Genomic DNA, 19,309 nt, shown 5'->3' on the forward strand with positions numbered 1-19,309 from the left:
GTAGTGTTCTCCTCTCTCTGCTCCCATGGATTGTGGATTCACCACCTCAGCACCAATGGTCAGCCTCCTCAAGGAGCAGGGACAGAGCCCCAGGAACTGGGTGGTGGGGGTCTGATGTACAAAACGGCCAGATGCGGTCTGCAGTCTGAGGCCTGCCCGGGTCACTGGGACCATGCATCCTCCACAGGGGCAATATCTCCCCCAAATGTGATCCAGGGGGTCGTACGGGGGTGGGGAGTGTGATGGTTAATTTTATGTTTCAATGTGATTGGGCCATGGGGTGCCCAGACATTTGGTCAAGCATTATTCTGGGTCTTCGAGGGTGTTTCTGGGTGAGATTAACGTTTGAATTGGTAAGGCAGCAGAGCAGACTGCCTCCCTAAAGTGGGTGAGTCCCACCCAGTCAAGTGAAGGCCAGAATAGAAAAAAAGGCTGACCCTCCAGGAGCAAGAGGGACTTCCTCCTACCTGACCTCCAGGAGCAGGGACAGTGGTGCTTTCCTCGCTTCAGACTCAAACTGAAACATCAGCTCTCACTGGGTCTTGAGCCTGCTGGTCCTTGGACTGGAATGTACACCATTGGCTCCTCCTGGGGCTGCAGCCTGCCAACTGCAGGTCTCCACAATCACATGCGCCACTTCCTTATTTTATATATATATATATATAATATGGAAATATATTCATATACTTATTTATATGAGTATAGATAGATAGATATGTATAAGAATCAAGTCATGCACACACATATATCCTGTGGTTCTGGAGAACCCTAATATAGGGGGCAAAAATTCTTGCATATTTTAGTGGTTTGTAACCCCCCCCCCGCCAAAAGGCCACAGTACATTAACATATTTGCAGTACACCTGTGGTATTAAAATTTCATGGAGGTGAAAGCAATTAGGAAAAATTGCTGTAAAAGTCTCCTTAGGGGTGGCAATGATTTTTGTTTTTTTTAAAGACTGAGAAACACTGCTTTTATCCTAATTTTTCATGTGCCCCAGATGACTCCCAACCACCAAGATGTGCATTTCTAGCCCCAAAGGCTTCTCCCCCAACCACTGGCTGACTGCAGATGGTGTGTCAATGCCCCTACTCCCTCGCCCCTGGGACTCACATGTTTTTCAGTTTGCCCACAGGAATGAGCTCCAGTTGCCCTTTGTGGCTACTGCTTAAGAACATATCCCTTAGAACCCTCTTTTATTGTTGGTGGGAATGCAAACTGGAAAACAGTATGGAGTTTCCTCAAAAAGTTAAAAATAGAACTACCTTACAATCCAACAATCACATTACTAGGTATTTACTCAAAGAATACAAAAATATTAATTTTAAGGGATACGTGCACCCCAATGTTTATAGCAGCATTATCTGCAATAGCCAAATTATGGACATAGCCCGTGTCCATCGATTAATGACTTTATCCAGAAGATGTGAGATATTATATATATACAATGAAATATTACTCAGCCCAAAAAAGAATGAAATCTTGCCATTTGCAACAACATGGATGGAGCTGGACAGTATTAAGCAAAGTAAAATAAGTCAGTCAGAGAAAGAAAAATACCATATGATTTCACTCATATCTGGAACTTAAGAAACAAAACAAATGAGCAAATGGGAAAAAAAGAAAAAAGAGAGAGAGAGAGGCAAACCAAGAAACAGACTCAACTATAGAGAACAAACGGATGGTTAGCAGAGGGGAGGTGGGTGGGGGGGAAGGGTGAAATAGGTGATGGGGATTCAGGAGGCCACTTGTGATGAGCAGCGGGTGTTGTATGGAAGTGTTGAATCACTATATTGCACACCTAAAACCAGTGTTATACTGTTTGTTAACTACTTGGAAGCTAAATAAACCCCCCTCTCCCCCCCAAAAAAAGAACATGCCCCTTATCTACTGCCTTTCTTTTTCTTAACTCACTTCTCCCACCCCTTGCTGATTTCCCTGCACCTTCCAAACAAACCACCTGCCCTCAAATCCGTCTCAGAGGCTGCTTGTGTGGTAGCCTGAACTAAGACTACATAGACGTGTGTGTGTGTGTGTGTGTGTGTGTGTGTGTATTTTAAATGATTTATAATTTTATAAACTAAATAAGGTAAAGAGGACATGTGCATGAGAGAGCATGTCATACCAAGATCATAATGAACCCGATTCTATGTACCTGAGGTCTGTTTTAAATATTTTTTTCAAGGCTGGACTCTGGAGACAGACCACCTGGCTCCCCTATGTTCTAGCTGTGTGATCATGGGCTCTCTGTTCCTCAGTTTCCTCATCTGTAAAATGGGGACGACACTTAGCGCCTCCTCACAGGGTTGTGTGCACTCTCGGAAGGAGGTAGTCTGTGCAAGGTCCCCGGGCAGTGCCTGACAAGGGCCAGCCACTATCTCTGTTGTGTTGTCGCCGAGCACGTGGTCCTGTGATTGCCAGACTGTGAGCACAGGCACCCCTCTTGGTGAGACAGCAGGAAAGGAAAGCAGCAGTAAAAGCTTTACTGGGATTGTTTGAACTAGAAGTCACCTTTTGTCTAAGACAGCCCAGATGTTGGGCTATCCGGGCTAATGTGTTCTTACTGTATTAATTGTCACATTATAGAGTGTCTACCCAGAGCGATCCCACACCCCCACCTTTGGGATTCAAAGATCGCCATTACCCATAAAATCCATGGCCCGCACCTGCTTTACAACCCGCTGGGCTACTGAATCCAAACACAGAATTGTTAAACAGGTAGGTACTGGCCTCCTTTAATGAACCCTATTGGGCAATAGTTGCCTTCAGCCTGAGAAAAGTGTTCCATGTTTCTTTTCTCTCCATTGGCAGCAACAGTACAAGCCTAGGTGATGGCCTTCACACAAAGCCTTCAAAGTGAGAGAAGCCAACTGCTTTAAATACCACCCCCCACCCGTTGGCAAGGGGGAAGTGAGGATCCTTCCTTCCTGTGTTTGACTCTCCAAAGAGATGTTTCCCTCTACAGAAGTTCTGATTCTGAGGCCATTTATTTGTGAGTCAGAGATCCCATGAGTTGATAAAATGTTTAATACCTCTATAAAAACCTGCATGGTAATTTCTCTTTGTACCCAAAGATTTATACTCTGCAGAGACTGCTCATTAAAGAACGGAATCATAACCCACAGAACCCTCTCTTCCCCTGTTCACGTTGGAACCCACCTCCTCATCGAAGGCTCCAATTTCCCCTGCATATACTCTCTTTCTTCCTCCCCCTTATCTGGGAATACATGATTTTCTTTCTTTCCCCACACCATCTGGCCATCACCTCACCCACAGCCTGTGGATCTTCTCTGAAATAATTGTTTCCCATAGAACAGGGGGTCAGTGACTGTTTTTTCTATAAAGGGCCAAATTGCCAATACTTTAGGCTCTGTGGGCTCGATGATCTCTGCTGTAACTACTCAATCCTCCAGGGATATCATGAAAGCAGTGACGAGCAGTTACATAAACACATGAATGTACCCTTTTCCCAATAAAACTTTATTTACAAAAGCAGGCAGTGGGCCAGATTTGGCTCATGGGCTGGAGTCTGTGGATCCCTGCTACCGAACAACAAAAACAAAATTAGTCATCCACCCAATCTACCCAAGCATTAAACATTGCCTTGCGTTTGAAAATAATTTTTTAATGTAATGCCATGTGCACAAGAATTTCTGTATTTATGTCTAAAGCTGCTTTGAGACACATCCAGCATTGTGCTACCACTTTCCCTATATTCACCATACTTTGTCGATTGAAAGCAATAATTACGGCCCTCGCGTTCATGCACTCATTTCATAAAAACCACAGACTGGCCACCAAGGTTACACCCGTTGGTGCATTCATCAATGCTTCTTATTTCACTTTTCTTCTTGTTGGATACAGTATAATTTTGTTTACCACATGAGGCACGGTAACAAGGTTTTTCTCTACTACGGACACACAATCAAAAGCAAAGGAGAATATTGACGGTGCTAACTTTGGCCCAGGATATCTGTATGGAAACTTTAGAACAGAAAGACAATTTCTCTGGTTATTTCCTCCACTCTCCTGAGTTCCACTGGGCATAAATTACTGGTCATTGTGATGGCACAAATAAGACTCCATTAACATCCCCATTCTGATCTTGGTAAACAAGTACATTTATACTTGAGCACTGCTGAAGAATGAAGTCATAGAGAAAAGTTCATGGTAGGTGGTCCTGCCTTTTCATTAGGCGGGCTTTGACAAAATCCCCAGCACCTCAGCTAGACAAGCTGCTATTCACTACCCCAGGGTTCATGCAAGTGGGGGTGTGTGCCTGTTGACAAGGGATGGGTGACAACACTTGCAATCGGGGCTGGTCACCTTTCTTGTTTAATGATACGTGTTGTGGCTGTTCCTAACCCCTGGTTCCCGGGGGCGCTCCCAGTGCCTAGAACAAGGATGGTGGAATCTATCCGTTAAATTGGATTTCTGACTTACAATTTGCAATCAAGTAGTTCTCGAAGAGGCAAATACTGAGAAGGTGTGGCTCCAGGTGCTCATTGGAGATTGAGTGCATGAGCATGTTTCACCATCATGCTGAGAACACAACATGGGGCTCTGGCCCCGTTCCCCTCTCTGAAAGCAGAATGCACGTAATAGGGAAGCGCCATCTGAATGTTGGACCAGGTGGTGTGAACCCTCACACAAGGAAAAGCAGAAGGAAATCCCAGCTCCCGATGTTGTATATGCTCGGAAAATATATGACGATGGATGCAAATGTGAATACAGATCACCGTCCTTGCCCAGAGGAAACTGCAGCAGGGCAGGAGCCCAGCTCCCCACCCTGGAGCCTCCTGGTTCAACGCTGGGCCCTTCTGCTGGGAAGACCAAGCCTGGTCCTGCTCACATGCTCCCTGGACAGTGGTTGGCACCCTACCCCTCTGCTGGACCAAGAGGAACACCTGTCTGTGAGAGATCGGAGCCGGATGCCGGAGTGGTCTTTCCCGGGAGTCAGCGGGGTGAGGGCAGGCTCCAGGCAGGGGTAGGGGCCCGGGGCAAGAAAGAGACCTACCATTGTGGAGCACCAACCATGCTGTGGGCATGGAGATGAGTGCCACATGTCATCTAGTCACATGTCACTGAGGTCACCTGAGACTCTGACAGTGGTAGTACCTGAACCCCAAGCAGGACAGTTTCCTCCCTCCATCCTTTTCCTGGGAGGTTGGCTTGAAACAGAAGAGCTAGAGACTTGTTATTACATACTCACATTGAAGCCTGCAATAAGAACAGTCAATGAAAAACATGCAAGAACAGACCCTACACCATTCTCTATACTTGAAGTAAGATTTCGTTCTGGCAACAAGGTAGACCAGCGTTACAGGCACAGCTCTAGGGCTCCATCCCAGAGATGGGACCTACGGCTGGCTCAGAGGCTGAGTGTGTGGCCAAAGGTTCACCATTCCGGAGGCTGGTCACAGCCTGCCCTTTCCCAGCACGTGTAGCCAACCAGTGAGTCCACAGGAAGGGACTGAGCATCCCAAGGACTAGATTTAACAACAAATGGGTGTGTGTGGTTGGTAGAGAGACAAGGTTTCAAGCCCCAAAGAGCTTTCAGTCCAAAAGGGGAGACAACATGAGCCAGTAAGTAATCCCCTCCTATAGCAATAACTTAATGGATACTTCCATGTGCCCAACTCTGCTCTACTTGCCTCACGTACTTGAACTCACTTAATTCTCACAACAGTGCTACCAGGCTGGTACTGTTACTATTCCCATGGTAAAGATGAGCAAACAGTTTAAAGAAATTCAATCAATGAGCCAAGTCACACAACTCATTAAGTAGCAGGGTTGGGACTCTGAGACCCATGCTTCCAGAGGGGGAAGGAGAATGAAGACCAGCCAACATCAAGACAGCCGGAACTCTGTGGCAAGAAGACTTTCATCATTTCCAAAAATAACTACATTTACAGAGGGTTTACATTTGAGATGTCTCGTCCTCATAAGATAGGAACATGCCCCATTTTGTAGATGAGGAAACTGAGTATCAGGGGAATGATACAGCTTGGAAAAACTACCATATCTAGTAGCTTGACAAAGTTGAGATTCCAACTTTGGTCAATCTGAAATCTCTCCACCAAGCCCCCTAGTGACTGACTTGGAGAACAAAGGGACACTGTGAGCCCTTCCAGGGTTCCATGATGTCTGGTTTCTTGGAGGTTTCTAGAGTTATAAGCATTTATACCCACTTATGGGTGAGGAAAGACTTCTCAAGAGTTAAGGTCTAAACATGGCAGCAGTCCAGAAGATAGGAGATGGTTACCAGTTATCTCCATGGCATTAAGTGCTAACTAGAGGGTTGTAACACCACTGGAATGCTCAGTCCAAGCTGCTAGCACCAAGGTCTTTTCTATATTCTTGGAAGCTGAGATTTTTAAGGCCTAGATGTAGTCAATACCCTGGTTCATGCCAAGTGTCCTAGTCACACTACCATTAGCAAGACTACCTTTGAGCCATATGGAATGTTGAAGACTTGGTGAACAGATCAGTTTGTTTTTCAATCAACTGATTGCCAAGTGAGTTCTAAGAAGTTGCAGAGATCAAGTTTTTGAGAAATCTTCTTGGAAGATCATAAGCTGAAAGGCTGCTATCATAGATACTGAATGTAAGTCATTACCCACTTGCTAATTGAGTCACCTGTCAGCTTAGTGTGGATTTTTGCATGCCCAGGTGCCCAACCCTTCTAGGAAAAGGGCTGGTTACCTGAAGTAACCTTGGTTGGAGGCACCAAAGGTCATCCTTGGAGTAAGTGGTATTTTAGAGGCTCTGAGGGTCAAAGCTGGCAGAATAAAATTGTTGGAAACCTCAAGGGTCACAGTCAGACACAAAGCAAGGGCACAAAGCAAAGGTAGGGAACATCTAGAGGGACCAAGGTAACTGTCACGCTCTCTTATAAGATTAGATTCACCTGTGTGTAGCAGACCATCTCAATTAACACACCAGGATTACGGAAGTTACAGAATTCACAGAAAGTGCAAGAGTGTGGTTTGTGTCTTTCTCATCTAGACCTTCCCATGTGGGTTGGTATGGCCAATCTGTTCCACAATGGTCTTAAGGACTATCTTAGGGTCAGTATGGCTGCAGTGACAAGCAAGCCCCCAGGTGTGAATGTCTTAACACAGTAAAAGCTGTTTCCCTGGTGATTTAACAATCCAGTGTAAGTGCTCCAGATCAGCAGGCATCTTTCCTCCACGTGGGTCTAGGCTCTTGTTAGCTTTAATAACTATTTGTTAGATAAATCTATTTAAGGAATGTATTCAGAGAACCGTGGACATGGATTCCTTCCATCTTGTGTTTCTGCCATTCCTCTGCAGATGGCCAGATGATGGAGAAAGTGCACAGAGGAGGGAGCCTGGACTCTAATGGGCCACATCTAGAATTCCATTCAAATTCCATTGGCTGGAAATTATTCTTTTTTTTAAAAGATCTATTTATTTATTTTTGAGGGGGGAGAGGGAGAGAGAGAATCTCAAGCAGACTTCCCACTGAGCACAGAGCCCGACACAGGGCTCGATCTCACAACCCTGAGATCATGACCTGAGACAAAATCAAGAGTCAGATGCTTAACCGACTGAGCTACCCAGGTGCCCCTGGCAGGAAATTATTCTAAGCTACAAGGGAGGTTGAGGAATCTAGTCCAGCTGTGTGCTCAAGAAGAAGAACAAATCACTCTGGTAAGCAGTCCTTGCTACAGGCACCCAGGATCCTTGTGGCTCCTTGCAGCTCAGTGGGACATCACCCTCAGGGTCTGGCCCTTGATCAAAAGTGACAGCCAGCACTGCTGCATTCTAGCTAGCAACCTGAAGAGCCAGGGAGCTAAATCTTTAGTAGAAGTCATCACTCCCTAAGTAATTAATCTCTTGGGTCAGTTTGCATTTTTTTTTTATCTATCAGACAAAGAAAGGAATGAAGTAAAACAGAGAAATAAGGGCAGGAGTCAGGTGTGTGTCTTAATTTCCTCATCTGTAAAACAGAGATGATGAGAACACTGGCTTCATAAGATTATGAGAAACAAAGGAGTTGATATATGTAAAATGCTTAAAGGCTCATACTCAGTGTTCAATAATAGAGAGCTATGGGAAGAGGAGAAGGGAGGGTGGGAGAAGGGAAAGAGGAGAAAGGAACGGTCCCTGAAGCAGAAGGTTCTCCAACGCATAAATTTACCCGGAGTTTCTGCTGGTTTCCCATTGGTCAGAACTCAGTCACATGGGCACAGAGCTACAAGGGAGGCTGGAAAATGTAGTTTTTATTCCAGAGACTCAGACACCTGGCTAAAAATCAGGGACTTTATTACTATGGAAGAAAAGGAGAACGGACATTGGGGGACAGCTAATAGTTTCTGCACGTTCACCAAGAGCTGGACAAAGGTTCGTTTTTCACAGCCACTTAGTTTCCAGGGAGCAATGAACCCCTGGGTTTCCACAACAGAATGGGGACCTGAGACAAAGTCTGTAGCCAGGACTGTGGAGTGAGGGGAGGCTGGGTGCCCAATCAGGGGCAGCCCTGAGGGCTACATCATGGCTGGGGCTACTCCTCCCTGGCTGGAGCTCTCTCCATGCATATGAGCACCATCTGTCCGGAGTATGCACGCAAACTAAGCCACCTCCAGGACTGAGGATGGGCCCTGTCTTCATCCATGCCTCAATCACTCCCTTTTGTTTCCTTGATCCTCCAGCCCCCAAAGACCCTCCAGTTTCCTTATTCCTGCCTAGGACCCCCACCCGAGGCCCCATTCATGCTTGCCTCCCCCTCTGTACTTAGGGTTATAGGTTGAACTGTGTCCCCCCGCCCTCAAATTCATATATTGAAGTCCTAACCCCAGTACCTGTGAATATGACCTTAATGGGAAATAGGGTCTTTGCAGATGTAATTAGTTAAGAGGAGGTCATATTGAAGCAGGGTCCCACCTTGGACCCTACTAGGTGGGACCCTACTTCAATATGACTTGTGTCCTTAGAAAAAAGGGAAATCGGGACACAGGGAGCGTGCCACGTGAATGTGAAGGCAGAGATCGGGGGATGTGTCTACAAGCCAAGGAATGCCAAAGATGGCCGTCGAAACGCCAGAAGGTAGGAGAAAGGCCTGGAACAGATTCCCTTCACAGCCCTCAGAAGGAACCAAACCAGCCAACACCTAGATCTTGGACTTCTAGTCTCCAGAACTGCAACAATAATTTCTGTTGTTTAAGTCCCCACCCCCGCCATCCCTGGGGCTATGGTACTTTGTTATGGCAGCCGGAGCAAGGAAATACACCTGCTCTGGCTCCAGCTTACCTTCAGGTCTCAAGTCAAGCTTTGCTCAGAGCTTCCAGACCCCGCCTCCTCAGCTGGTCCCAGCCCTCAGCTCCGCCCCTGCCTCTGCTCCCCCCCCACCCCCGTTCCAGGCGCACCCCACTCACCACCCCCCAATCTGCCCATCTGCTTCCCCCTGCTGCCCCAGCTCTCTCCCACTGAAACCCTGGCCACCGCTGCCGACACCCTGGCGTGGATCACACGTTCCCTTTAAGAATCCTCCACCCACAAAACTGTTTACAGCCAGTGAGTGAGCATTTTAGGGGAAGCCAGAAACTCTCGCCTCCCCTTCGGCTTTATTTGTGCCATAAAATGAAATGGAGTTGAATACTTTCTGTATAATCTGATTAAGGTTGACAGTCACACTGCATAATTAGACTGTTTTTCTTTAGGGGGAGGGGTGGTGTATTTGCCAGAAAGAGCACCGCTCCTCTTGAGGATGCGTGGCTATGCCTGTCTGCGTCTGAGCCGTCAGGTTAACTCGGAACTTCGGACATATCTGGACCATCAATGGAAGAAGTTTCGATCCTTATTTACAAAACATTTTCTGGTAACTGAAATGAGAGAATCTCATGAGACAGAAACTTAGGAAACTAAACGGGATGACAAGCCGTGCAACTAGTCTGACCCATATCCAAAAAGGAAGTCCGTTGCTGGAAAGCTCCCAGGCCACCCAAGCATGGGGACAGCCACCAGCTTCCCAGGACTGCCCCAGTTTCAAAAATTCACTTCCCTGAACACCCCAGGAGTTCTCATACCTATGTGTGTTAGTTTGAGGTTCAGAAAACATAGTCACCAGAGACCCAGGGCTCATGAAGGAAGCTCCCTGCTTACAGGAGGGGACAGTGGAAGGCAGGGTATTTGGGGGTGCTGACGGAGATCCGAGGAAGGCAGAGGGCAGTGATGCCACCTGGGGGGGAAATGCAGTCACAAGTCTCCCCCCCCCCAAACTGGTCGGTAAACGCCATCTGGTTAAAATGAACAGCCAAAGCTGCCTTGAAATGGAAGAGAAGTCCCAAATGGATAACCCAAGAGAGGGCCTGCAGAGGACCATCGTGGGTCCCTAACTGCCCCACTCCCTATGCTGTAGGAGTGAGCCGCCCAGGTGTTGAGCTTTCTCTCTCAGCCTTAGCCTCCAGGGAGAACGGAGGTCAAAGGCAGCGCAGAAGGCCTGCCCAGGAGCCCTCAGCTGGCCTTGGAATTACGCGGGCAAGCCCCAAGCTTTCCTCGGGCCTGCTTCAGGGAGCGATGAGAGGCATTCTCCCTGAGCTATAGTGCCGGCACCTCCGGATATGCCCCAGTCTGGGCTCCCCATGTCCCCCGAGTTCCACGGGTCCAGGGTTCATGGCAACATGGCAGTCGTACTCGGTGACCGGGAGCCACGGCTGGTGTTCAGGCAATGCTCCCATGAGAGGACAAGAGAGACAATGCCCCCTCCTCGGCACTGGCCGCAGTGGGAAACCAGGACCCCAGCCTCATTTCAGAGGAAGGGGATGGCAAGGAGCAAACGGTAGGGGCGATCCAGTCTGTGTTGCATCAGAGTTTTCTTTTGTTTTTTTGTTTTTAATTTTCCGATGAATAATTCAGTGGCTATGCCAAGGTTGAAATATTTTTCTGTTTTCAGTAAGATGTGAGAAAAGGAAATGAATTTTAATGAAATGTTTTGGTTTACTTTATCAGAGGCTTCCAGTATAGTGGGATTCCCACGCCCTGAGCAGATGTCCGCTGTTTCAACCTCTAGCCTGCAAAAGGCAAAAGAGAGCCACGTGGCTGGCCTCTTTACCTGTTTACCTTGTCCTGCTCACCCTCTTGCATCCCCCCATTTCCCAGAGGGGAATTGCTACCTGTGTGCCCCGAGCTGGGGGAGCTTTGAAGCCATGTGAATTTCAGGACACTGACATTACAAGTGGTGATTATGATGTCTTCACTGCCACAGACCATCAGGTCTCCCGAGGTGAGAGCAAAGCACCTGTCCCACGTTCCTGGGGCCTATACCTCCCTGGCCCATCGGGCAGAACAGGCTTTGGCAGGTGGCCCAAATTCTCGGAGCCGACCACTCCCAGGAAGGACTCAAGCATCACACAATTCCGAAAACAGGATTTGAGGGGAGGTGGAGAGATGTGGCAATCTCTCTAAAGAGAAGGCATTGCCGTCAGGTGGAGGTGATGTCACAGACATCGGAGAATATGCCAGAACATGAGCTAATGGATAGCTGCAGGTGCTGGACATGTTTTTAGCAGAAGTTTCTGAACTAAGTCAGCAAGTAACAGACCACATGGACTCTCATTAAATGGGATTACTGATGGGATTCTTCCTAATTCAAGAAAACGCCTGCCTAAAATGAATTGACGTCTACAGATCAATCAAAGGAATGACTGGTTGAGCCCTGAGCACTGTGCTAGTTTGGGGGATGGAGAGGTGAAGGTAACCAACTCCTGCCTGCAAGGGCTTATGAGAATTGCTTGTCGGGGCAGTGACCATGCATGACAAATCAAAGAAACCCCAAACAAAGTCAGCAATCAAGGGCTCCTTACCTGGATTTCCAGCTGCCAGCATCCCTGGGGAGTCATCCTGTCTAGAGACCCAAGCAGGTATCTAAAAAGAGAAAAAGAAGAGTAGCATCAAAAGAACATGGCTATCAAAGATTCCCATTGTCACAGGACCTTATAATAATTCTGGTTTCATATATTCTCCATTTAAGTTTTTCCAATCATCCTATAATCGTATATCATCATTGCCCTGGTAAGAAAAGGGGGAACTATCTTTGTCCTTGTCTTACTGGTAATTTGGAGGAGACACTGGCCTGCCCAGCTTTCCAGGAGCATCTTTGCTCTGTTCTCCTGATTCAGGTGGAGGGTGGGTTTAGCAGGCAGAAAAAGCTGTGAAGTAGAAACTTCTAGTGGAAGCCAATTAGGAGGCTCCCTTTTCTCATTTTCTTTCCCTGGGTCTGACTCCCCAACAACGGAAAGGTCCAGAGGCGGCCAGTGATGGAGGGGATGCCGGGAACACAGCAAGAACAGTGGCTATGTCCACAGGCTTTGCAGATATATTGGAATAGAATATGGAAAAGGGGGGGGGTCATATAGACCTGGCTCAAGGAATGGATTTGGTCTGGAAAAAAGGATCAACAGAGCAAACAAAGAGCCCCAGTGTGTAGACAGCTGCAGTTAAGGGGTGAATGAATCAATAAAAAACCAGTAGAAAATTAATATAAGCCTGAAAAAGATAACTACTCCTTCTTCCTGCCGTTAGACAGGCTGATTCTAACATTTAGATGGGAAAAGCAAATAAGCTAGCCTGTGCAGAAAAACTGTGAAAAGGGGGTGTGCAATGGGAAGGAAACCCTCCAGATCAAACATACTGCAAAGCCTCAAAAATTAAAATAGTGTGGGAACGGCCGAATAGCCAGACATACCAATGGAAGCATAGAAAATCCAGAAACAGACCCAGCGACATACAGGAATTTGATATCTGATAACAGTGGTGTCTCATTGCAGTGGAGGTAATGTTAACATTTTAATAAATGGTATTAGGACAAATAAACATCCAAAAAAGATATAGCTGGGTCCATACTTCACATTGCACATGATAAGCTCCAAGTGGATCAAAATTTAAATGTGAAAAATGAAATCATATAAGCCTAAGAAGAAAATAAAAAAAAATTTCTTTGAAACCTTGGTGTAGAAGAGGTCTGCCCGTGATTTAAAGAACCAGAGCTGTTACAAAATTATTATATAAGTATAAAAAGCGTCTAGAGAGGGAAAAATAGCACAGCAAAGAGATAAATAACAAATGGAAAAAATATCTGCAACTCATACCTCCCTCCTAGATACAAGGCTCCTAGAAATTGAGAATATGAAAAACCAAAAATCTAACAGAAAACAGGCAAAAGTTTTAAAGAGAGTTCACCACACACATCCACACACACAGACACACATGGCTCATAAAGCATTTATGAAAGATGTTTAACGAAAACGATGCAAATGAACACTATATTGATGTAGCATGTTTCACCCATCAGTTTGGAAAAACCTGCAAGTTTGAGAACATACTCTACTGGCAAGGCTGTGGGTAAACTAAGCTGGTGGAAATGCAAAATGGGTCAGCTCTTAAGGGGGGCAATCTGTACTCAAAAGCCTATCAAAATGACTAATGCACTACCTTCCCAGCTCTGGGAACTTCCCCATAGTTGCACATCACGTAAGTATGCGAGAACAAGATTCCTCAAAGCAACAGCATTTGAAAGGAGAAAAAAAAAGGATAAACATCTCAGCTGTCCATCAACAGCAAAGGGGTCAAACCATGGATTATCATATAGCTATTTTTAAAAAACGGGGGCGCCTGGCTAGCTCAGTCAGTGAAGCATGCGACTCTCTTGATCTTAGGGTTGTAGGTTCAAGTCCCACGTTGGGTGTAGAGATGGCTTAAAAATAGAATCTTTAAAAAAAACAAGGGGCTTTTTATGTTCAATTCTCCAAAGTATAGTAAGTGGAGAAAGCAAGTTCTGGAACAGTATGCTACCTTGCCTGAAAGAAAGGGGAAAAACGAGAGTGCATGTATTTGCATAAACAAGACTGGCAGACTACATGGGAAACTAATAAAAGAGATCATAGGGGACACGGAATGGAATAGTCAGAAACAGGAGGACTGAGACCTTTGGTCTGAGTCTGGCCCCCTAAATGAGGGCTATCCCAACCTTCCCAGGAGAACCAAGTAGATTTATTTCAATTAAGAAAATATTTTTTTTAGTCAACAGGAAAAAACTCAAATGACAGCTTGTTCTGAATCTCTACCAACCCCAAATCCTTAGTCTGACTTCTAGCCTCCACTCTGTCAAATCTCAACAAGAAATTCTAAAAAGTCTGGGATTAGTGTTTCCTGAGAAGATAAATTACAGCTGATTTCCAAGTTTAGTTCAGCTATTTGCTTAGTATAAAAGTCCAAACAGATTTCTACAAAACAAACAGTAAGATTGCACCATAACTGTGGGAATATACATACATGTCTCTCGTACGTCTGACCTCATCTTATAAATATTTAAAGTAAGACAATCCTTTACGATGCTTTAAAAGGGTATGAGAGATGTATTTGTTCATTCCTTCACTCAGCATCTCCTGAGCGTGCACTGGGCGGAAAGGTCTGTGTCAGACCCGCGGGTCCCTTGCCACTAAGAGAAGCCAAGTCGCTCCGGTAGGCGGCATGACCTTCGTGGAACACTCTGGCTCACTCTCCCTCATATTCTGGGTCGTGGCCACACAGGCCCCCTGTGAATTCTTTGCCCGCACAGTCCCTCTGCTATCTACTCTCCCTAACCGTTGTGTGCCGGAAATGCTCTGCTCCTCGCTGCTTGACAAACTGATCTCTACTCATCCATCAGGGCTCAGCTCAAGGGCTGGTCACACAAAGCAGATCAGGGGTTGCCAGGAGCTGGGAGAGTGGGGAACCCAAAGTGATTGCTCATGATCCCGGGATTTCTTTTAGGGTTGATGAAAATGTTCTGAAATGAGAGATGATGGTTCCAGAACTCCGTGCAAATACTAAAACCACCGAATCGTACACTTTAAAGGGTGAATTTTGTGGTATGTGGATTATACTCAATATACATATATTTTAAAAGATCCCTTCTTCAGGGAAATCTTTTTGGATCAGATACCCACTACTTCTGAGGACTTGTGATACCTGTTATGGCAGGGATCATAATTATAAAGAGTAATTATGTCACTGGTTATTAAATACAGTGGTGCGCTCAGGGCAAGGTGGTGGGAAGGGTACATTGTAGAGAATTTAAAAGCAATAATAAAACCAACTAAAAGCTGATCTTCTCTTTACAATGCCATGATGTTCTGGCAGTTCTAAATAATGTCGGTGATAAAATACATTCCCCCTCCAAAAAAGGCTTTTTGGTCTACATTCTAAAAGAATCGTAGGGATTACTGTTGAGTTTAGAGATAATGTGTGCAAGCTTCAAACGAACACATTCTTGTTCCTTTAATAAACATTATATTCTACATGGAAGTTAATTCAGAGAATTCCCAATTACCGCCAGTCCCCCGCAGATGAACTCAGCTACAGGGGTTTCTTTTGAGATAAATTTGTCATTGTAACGTAGCAGTGAGACGTGGCTTACTCAGCTGGTGTTTCCAGCCCTGCGCGACTACAAATACGTGCCTTTCAACAGTAGATTCAAAGTAAACACTGATAGCACACTGATTATAATGACGGAAATGGCACTCGAGGTTCTTACTTCTGCCAGTCCATGTAACTACTTGAGTGTTTATTTGTTTTAAAATTTTAAAACCACGGAAACAGGGAGAAGGGAAATTTTCATTGGTGAGTGCAATAGTTCGTACATGAAATATTTTACTGAATTTGATATTGAAATGTATTCTTTTCCAATTGTTGTTTGCTTTAAACTCAAGAACAAATCCAGAAAATAAATGGTCCCATATGGTACTTGCCCAAATTGTACCTTTTACAGTTCGGTTTTATTAAAATTCACTTATTAATTACTGAATAATTACTTACATAAACTAATATTATAGGAGATGGTAACCAAAGGATCAAGGTTTAATCTTAAACAGATATAAAAACAAATAATAATCAGATTAGGTTTTTCCCCTTTTAGGCACAATAATATCTGTTCTATTTTTATTTTTCTTCTTTTTTACTGGCAAGATTGTGCAAACAAATATGCAATGTGAGGAAACTTTTGAAAAGTTATTTATTTATTTATTATTTTTTTAAAGATTTTATTTATTTATTTGACACAGAGAGGGAACACAAGCAGGGGGAGCGGGAGAAGCAGGCTCCCCGCTTAGCAGGGAGCCTGATGCGGGGCTCGATCCCAGGACCCTGGAATCATGACCTGAGCCGAAGGCAGCCACTTAACCAACTGAGCCACCCAGGCGTCCCAGTTTTTTATTTATTTAAGTAATCTCTACACCCAACATGGGGCTCGAACTCACGACCCCGAGATCAAGAGTTGCACACTCTTCCGACTGAGCCAGCCAGGCACCCTGAAGAAATTTTAGATATGAGGAAAGTATCTGCATTTCCTTTCTGGCCATTTTTGTTATTCGTTTCATTTTGTGATTATTGCTGAAAATAATTTAGTCTTGTAGAGGAGGGGAGTATTTTCTAATATGCCTTCTCTATTTGATTAAATTAAATAATAATATTCATGAAGGATATATTGATGAGCTACATATGTTCTTGAATATATTCCTAAATATTTTGAATGTATAATAAGGATATGTATTTTTGAATAATATTCATATTCACTTAAAATATTCAGGAAAAATACTCTTCAATGCAAGGTGTTGGTAAATTGCTAAATTGGGTGAATTAACTCTTTGGTGTCTTAGTCAAAACTAAGATGTAGAAACTGTGAAATAATTTTTCTGTGGTCAGAGCATCTGTAGGAGGAGCTGGAATCTGAACCAGAATCTTCTAACTGGAGAGCCCACTCTCGTAACCATTATACTATATTGCTTCCGCACACACATACTACTGAAACTCAAGTTGCCCATGAAACGCCATCCAAACTGTAACTTCACCAGGAATGCTGCCCAGGTGAAGATGAATAGCCAAGTCTACACAGCTGTGGGTCAGACTCACACTTCAGCCCAATCACCAAGGATTGGGGATCACAAACAGGGAAGTCTTCAAACACCACAGACCCGCTTCTAGAGTGATTCACTGGGTTCCTCTCCTGGGCTAGTTCCTGGACCATAATTACATCATTCCTGCCTCAGGGCCTTTGCACCCACTGTTCTTTTGTCTAGCTTTCCCTCCTGGCTCTTGAAATAACTAATTCTCATGTTACCTCCTCAAAGAAGCCCTCCCTGACTATCGTATCTGAAGTTACCCCTCCAGGTCACTAACCAATCACTAACCACTGCCCCATTTATTTTATAGCATACAGCATTGCTTTTACTCTCCATCTACCTATTTATGGATCTATCTACATCTATCTTTGTTTTTAAATCAAATCAGTGGCTGGCATAATAGGTTCCTAATAAGTATTTATTAAGTTATTGAAAGAACGGCCAAGTGAAAGGATTAGCAATCCTGTGCTAAGAAGGATTCTGAGGTCACATCCAGGCTCAGTGGGACAGAGGACTGTGAGAAACTAGCCACGTCTGCCGTGCACAGGATGCGGGAAGGGGTAGAACACCTATATGTGCGGGGCCTGGATTGCCATATTAGCCAAAACAAGGACAAGCTAGGGCTCTCCCCACATCAGCACCCATCAACCAACACACTGGCACTGACTCCCCCACTGATGGGATCCCTCAGCTCCCTCTCCCTGATTCTTGAGGAAGGACAGTGGGTACAGCACAAGCAGGACACTGCTCGCAGTCGACAAGCCTGATCTCGGAGTCCAGAGGGTAAAGACTTGGATCACGATTCTCACCTTCATGCGGGGACCAGGGGACTTGACTGGTGAGCAAAGCTTCCTCCATACGGTTCAAAGTTCATAGACCAAGACTCTACCAGCTTCCCACTGCCTGAGTCTGAAAGAAAGGAGTTCTTAGAACAGAGGCAAGAGAATAAAACCAGCCCCAGCTGTAGAGGATTCTCTCCTTCCCCTCCCAAGTCATTAACAAAGACTGACACTGTAGTCTTTATCAAAAAATCTTGTTCCCTAAGTGGTGATACAGAATAATTATCTCAGCATGCAATCAGCACAGCGATCTTCTTCAAGGCAATTTGTAAAATTTGTGGCAAGGATATGCATTTTTAAAATAGATTAAACTTTCAAGAGCTCGCCTCTTAAACCTGGTCAGAAAGTATTTACAACTCACCTGGTGGGATGATGCATATCTCCAAGCAGGAATTCTCTTTCATTAGGCCTTGCTTAATTGAATCAGGCAAAGTCATTTTGGGATTGTCCCAAAAGAAAACCTTTTATCTCAAGGCAAATGTGTCTTAACAAGGCCCTCCAGGAAAATAAAGCCAGGTTTCCACAAACCCGAACTCTCTGCTCCTCCTTTCAAAAGCCTACCACCCGACTCCATTTGTTTTTCTTTTAAGTGAGGAAATTGCTTTCGGAGTTAAGTGTTGCCAGTGAAAGCAACAAGTTGGCCTTCCCCTCACTTGGTAACTGTTAAGAAACACCTTGTCTCCTTTCTTTTCTTCCTGCCTCACAATTAAGTTGTGCCTTTGCTGGAATGAGTGTGCTTGCGAAGCAAGGGCTTGCTCAAGGTATGATCAGGAGTCTGATTCAGCCCCCAGTTGATTTCCACTGGGTTGACTCTCGAATTGGACAAATCTTGACTGGATTATGCAAAGATCAAAGACCATGACTCTGCATTCCCCCAAACCTGGTGTAGTAAGAGCCCATCTAGTGTCGACCCTGGGCTTCGCCACTCGGCCGCCAGGACACCTGTGTTCTCCAACATTCATGGGCGCAACTGGGATTCTGGAGGCCTGGGTGGGGAGGCAGGGCTGCCCCCCCCCCGGGGGGGGGGCCACCCTCCAGACGGGAGAAACTGGGAAGGGTAACTGCTGTGATAACTACATACTTTAAACAGGAGGGAGCACACTCCACCTCTAACAGCAATCCCCCCAAATCCGAAGCGTGCCTTGAATGGCCTGTTGCCTGCCAGTCACCCGCCGATCAGTCTCCCCTCCCCCTCGCCGGCCTCCCCGCTCCCAGCCCAGAAGCATCTAAGATTTGTCTAGAAAAAGGGACTTGTCTTTCCCCGGCACTTTTCACAGTAGGTTTCCTTGACTCAGCATAAACTCGGGTTCCAGCAAGAATCGGAGGCGGCTGGAGCGGCCTTTCCTCCCCTCCATCATCAGCCGCGCTGCCCTGTCCCCGGAGCGAGCCGGGGCGCATATATCAGATGTCACTCGGGGATGACTAATCGGGGATGCGGATGAGAAGCCTTAGAGCCTGCCGGTAAAGGAGCCCGTGCAAACTTAGAACGAGTCATCTGACAGGTCACGTGGGCGGGGCGCGGCGGGCCCTCTCCCCTCGCCCTGCGGCCCGTGACTCAGAGCGGCACCCG

General features: G+C 45.7%; 1 long non-coding RNA gene across 2 annotated transcripts; it reads right to left on the minus strand.

Annotated features, from left to right (window-relative positions):
• Nucleotides 1-472: 472 nt before the first annotated feature.
• On the minus strand, nt 473-19,303 carry LOC115942677 (uncharacterized). Of its 2 annotated transcripts, none has more exons than XR_004077278.2 (4): nt 18,101-19,303; nt 17,710-17,809; nt 11,828-11,888; nt 473-640 (listed from the first exon to the last, which is right to left on the minus strand). It is a non-coding gene; the product is annotated as an uncharacterized LOC115942677 (long non-coding RNA). The 2 variants fall into 2 exon arrangements; XR_004077279.2 differs by lacking the exon at nt 473-640 and adding an exon at nt 9,476-9,847.
• Between the last annotated feature and the right edge of the window lie 6 nt (nt 19,304-19,309).

This window comes from Leptonychotes weddellii, chromosome 9 (genome assembly GCF_054177405.1).
Source record: "Leptonychotes weddellii isolate Sample4059 chromosome 9, ASM5417740v2, whole genome shotgun sequence".
NCBI lineage: Eukaryota > Metazoa > Chordata > Mammalia > Carnivora > Phocidae > Leptonychotes > Leptonychotes weddellii.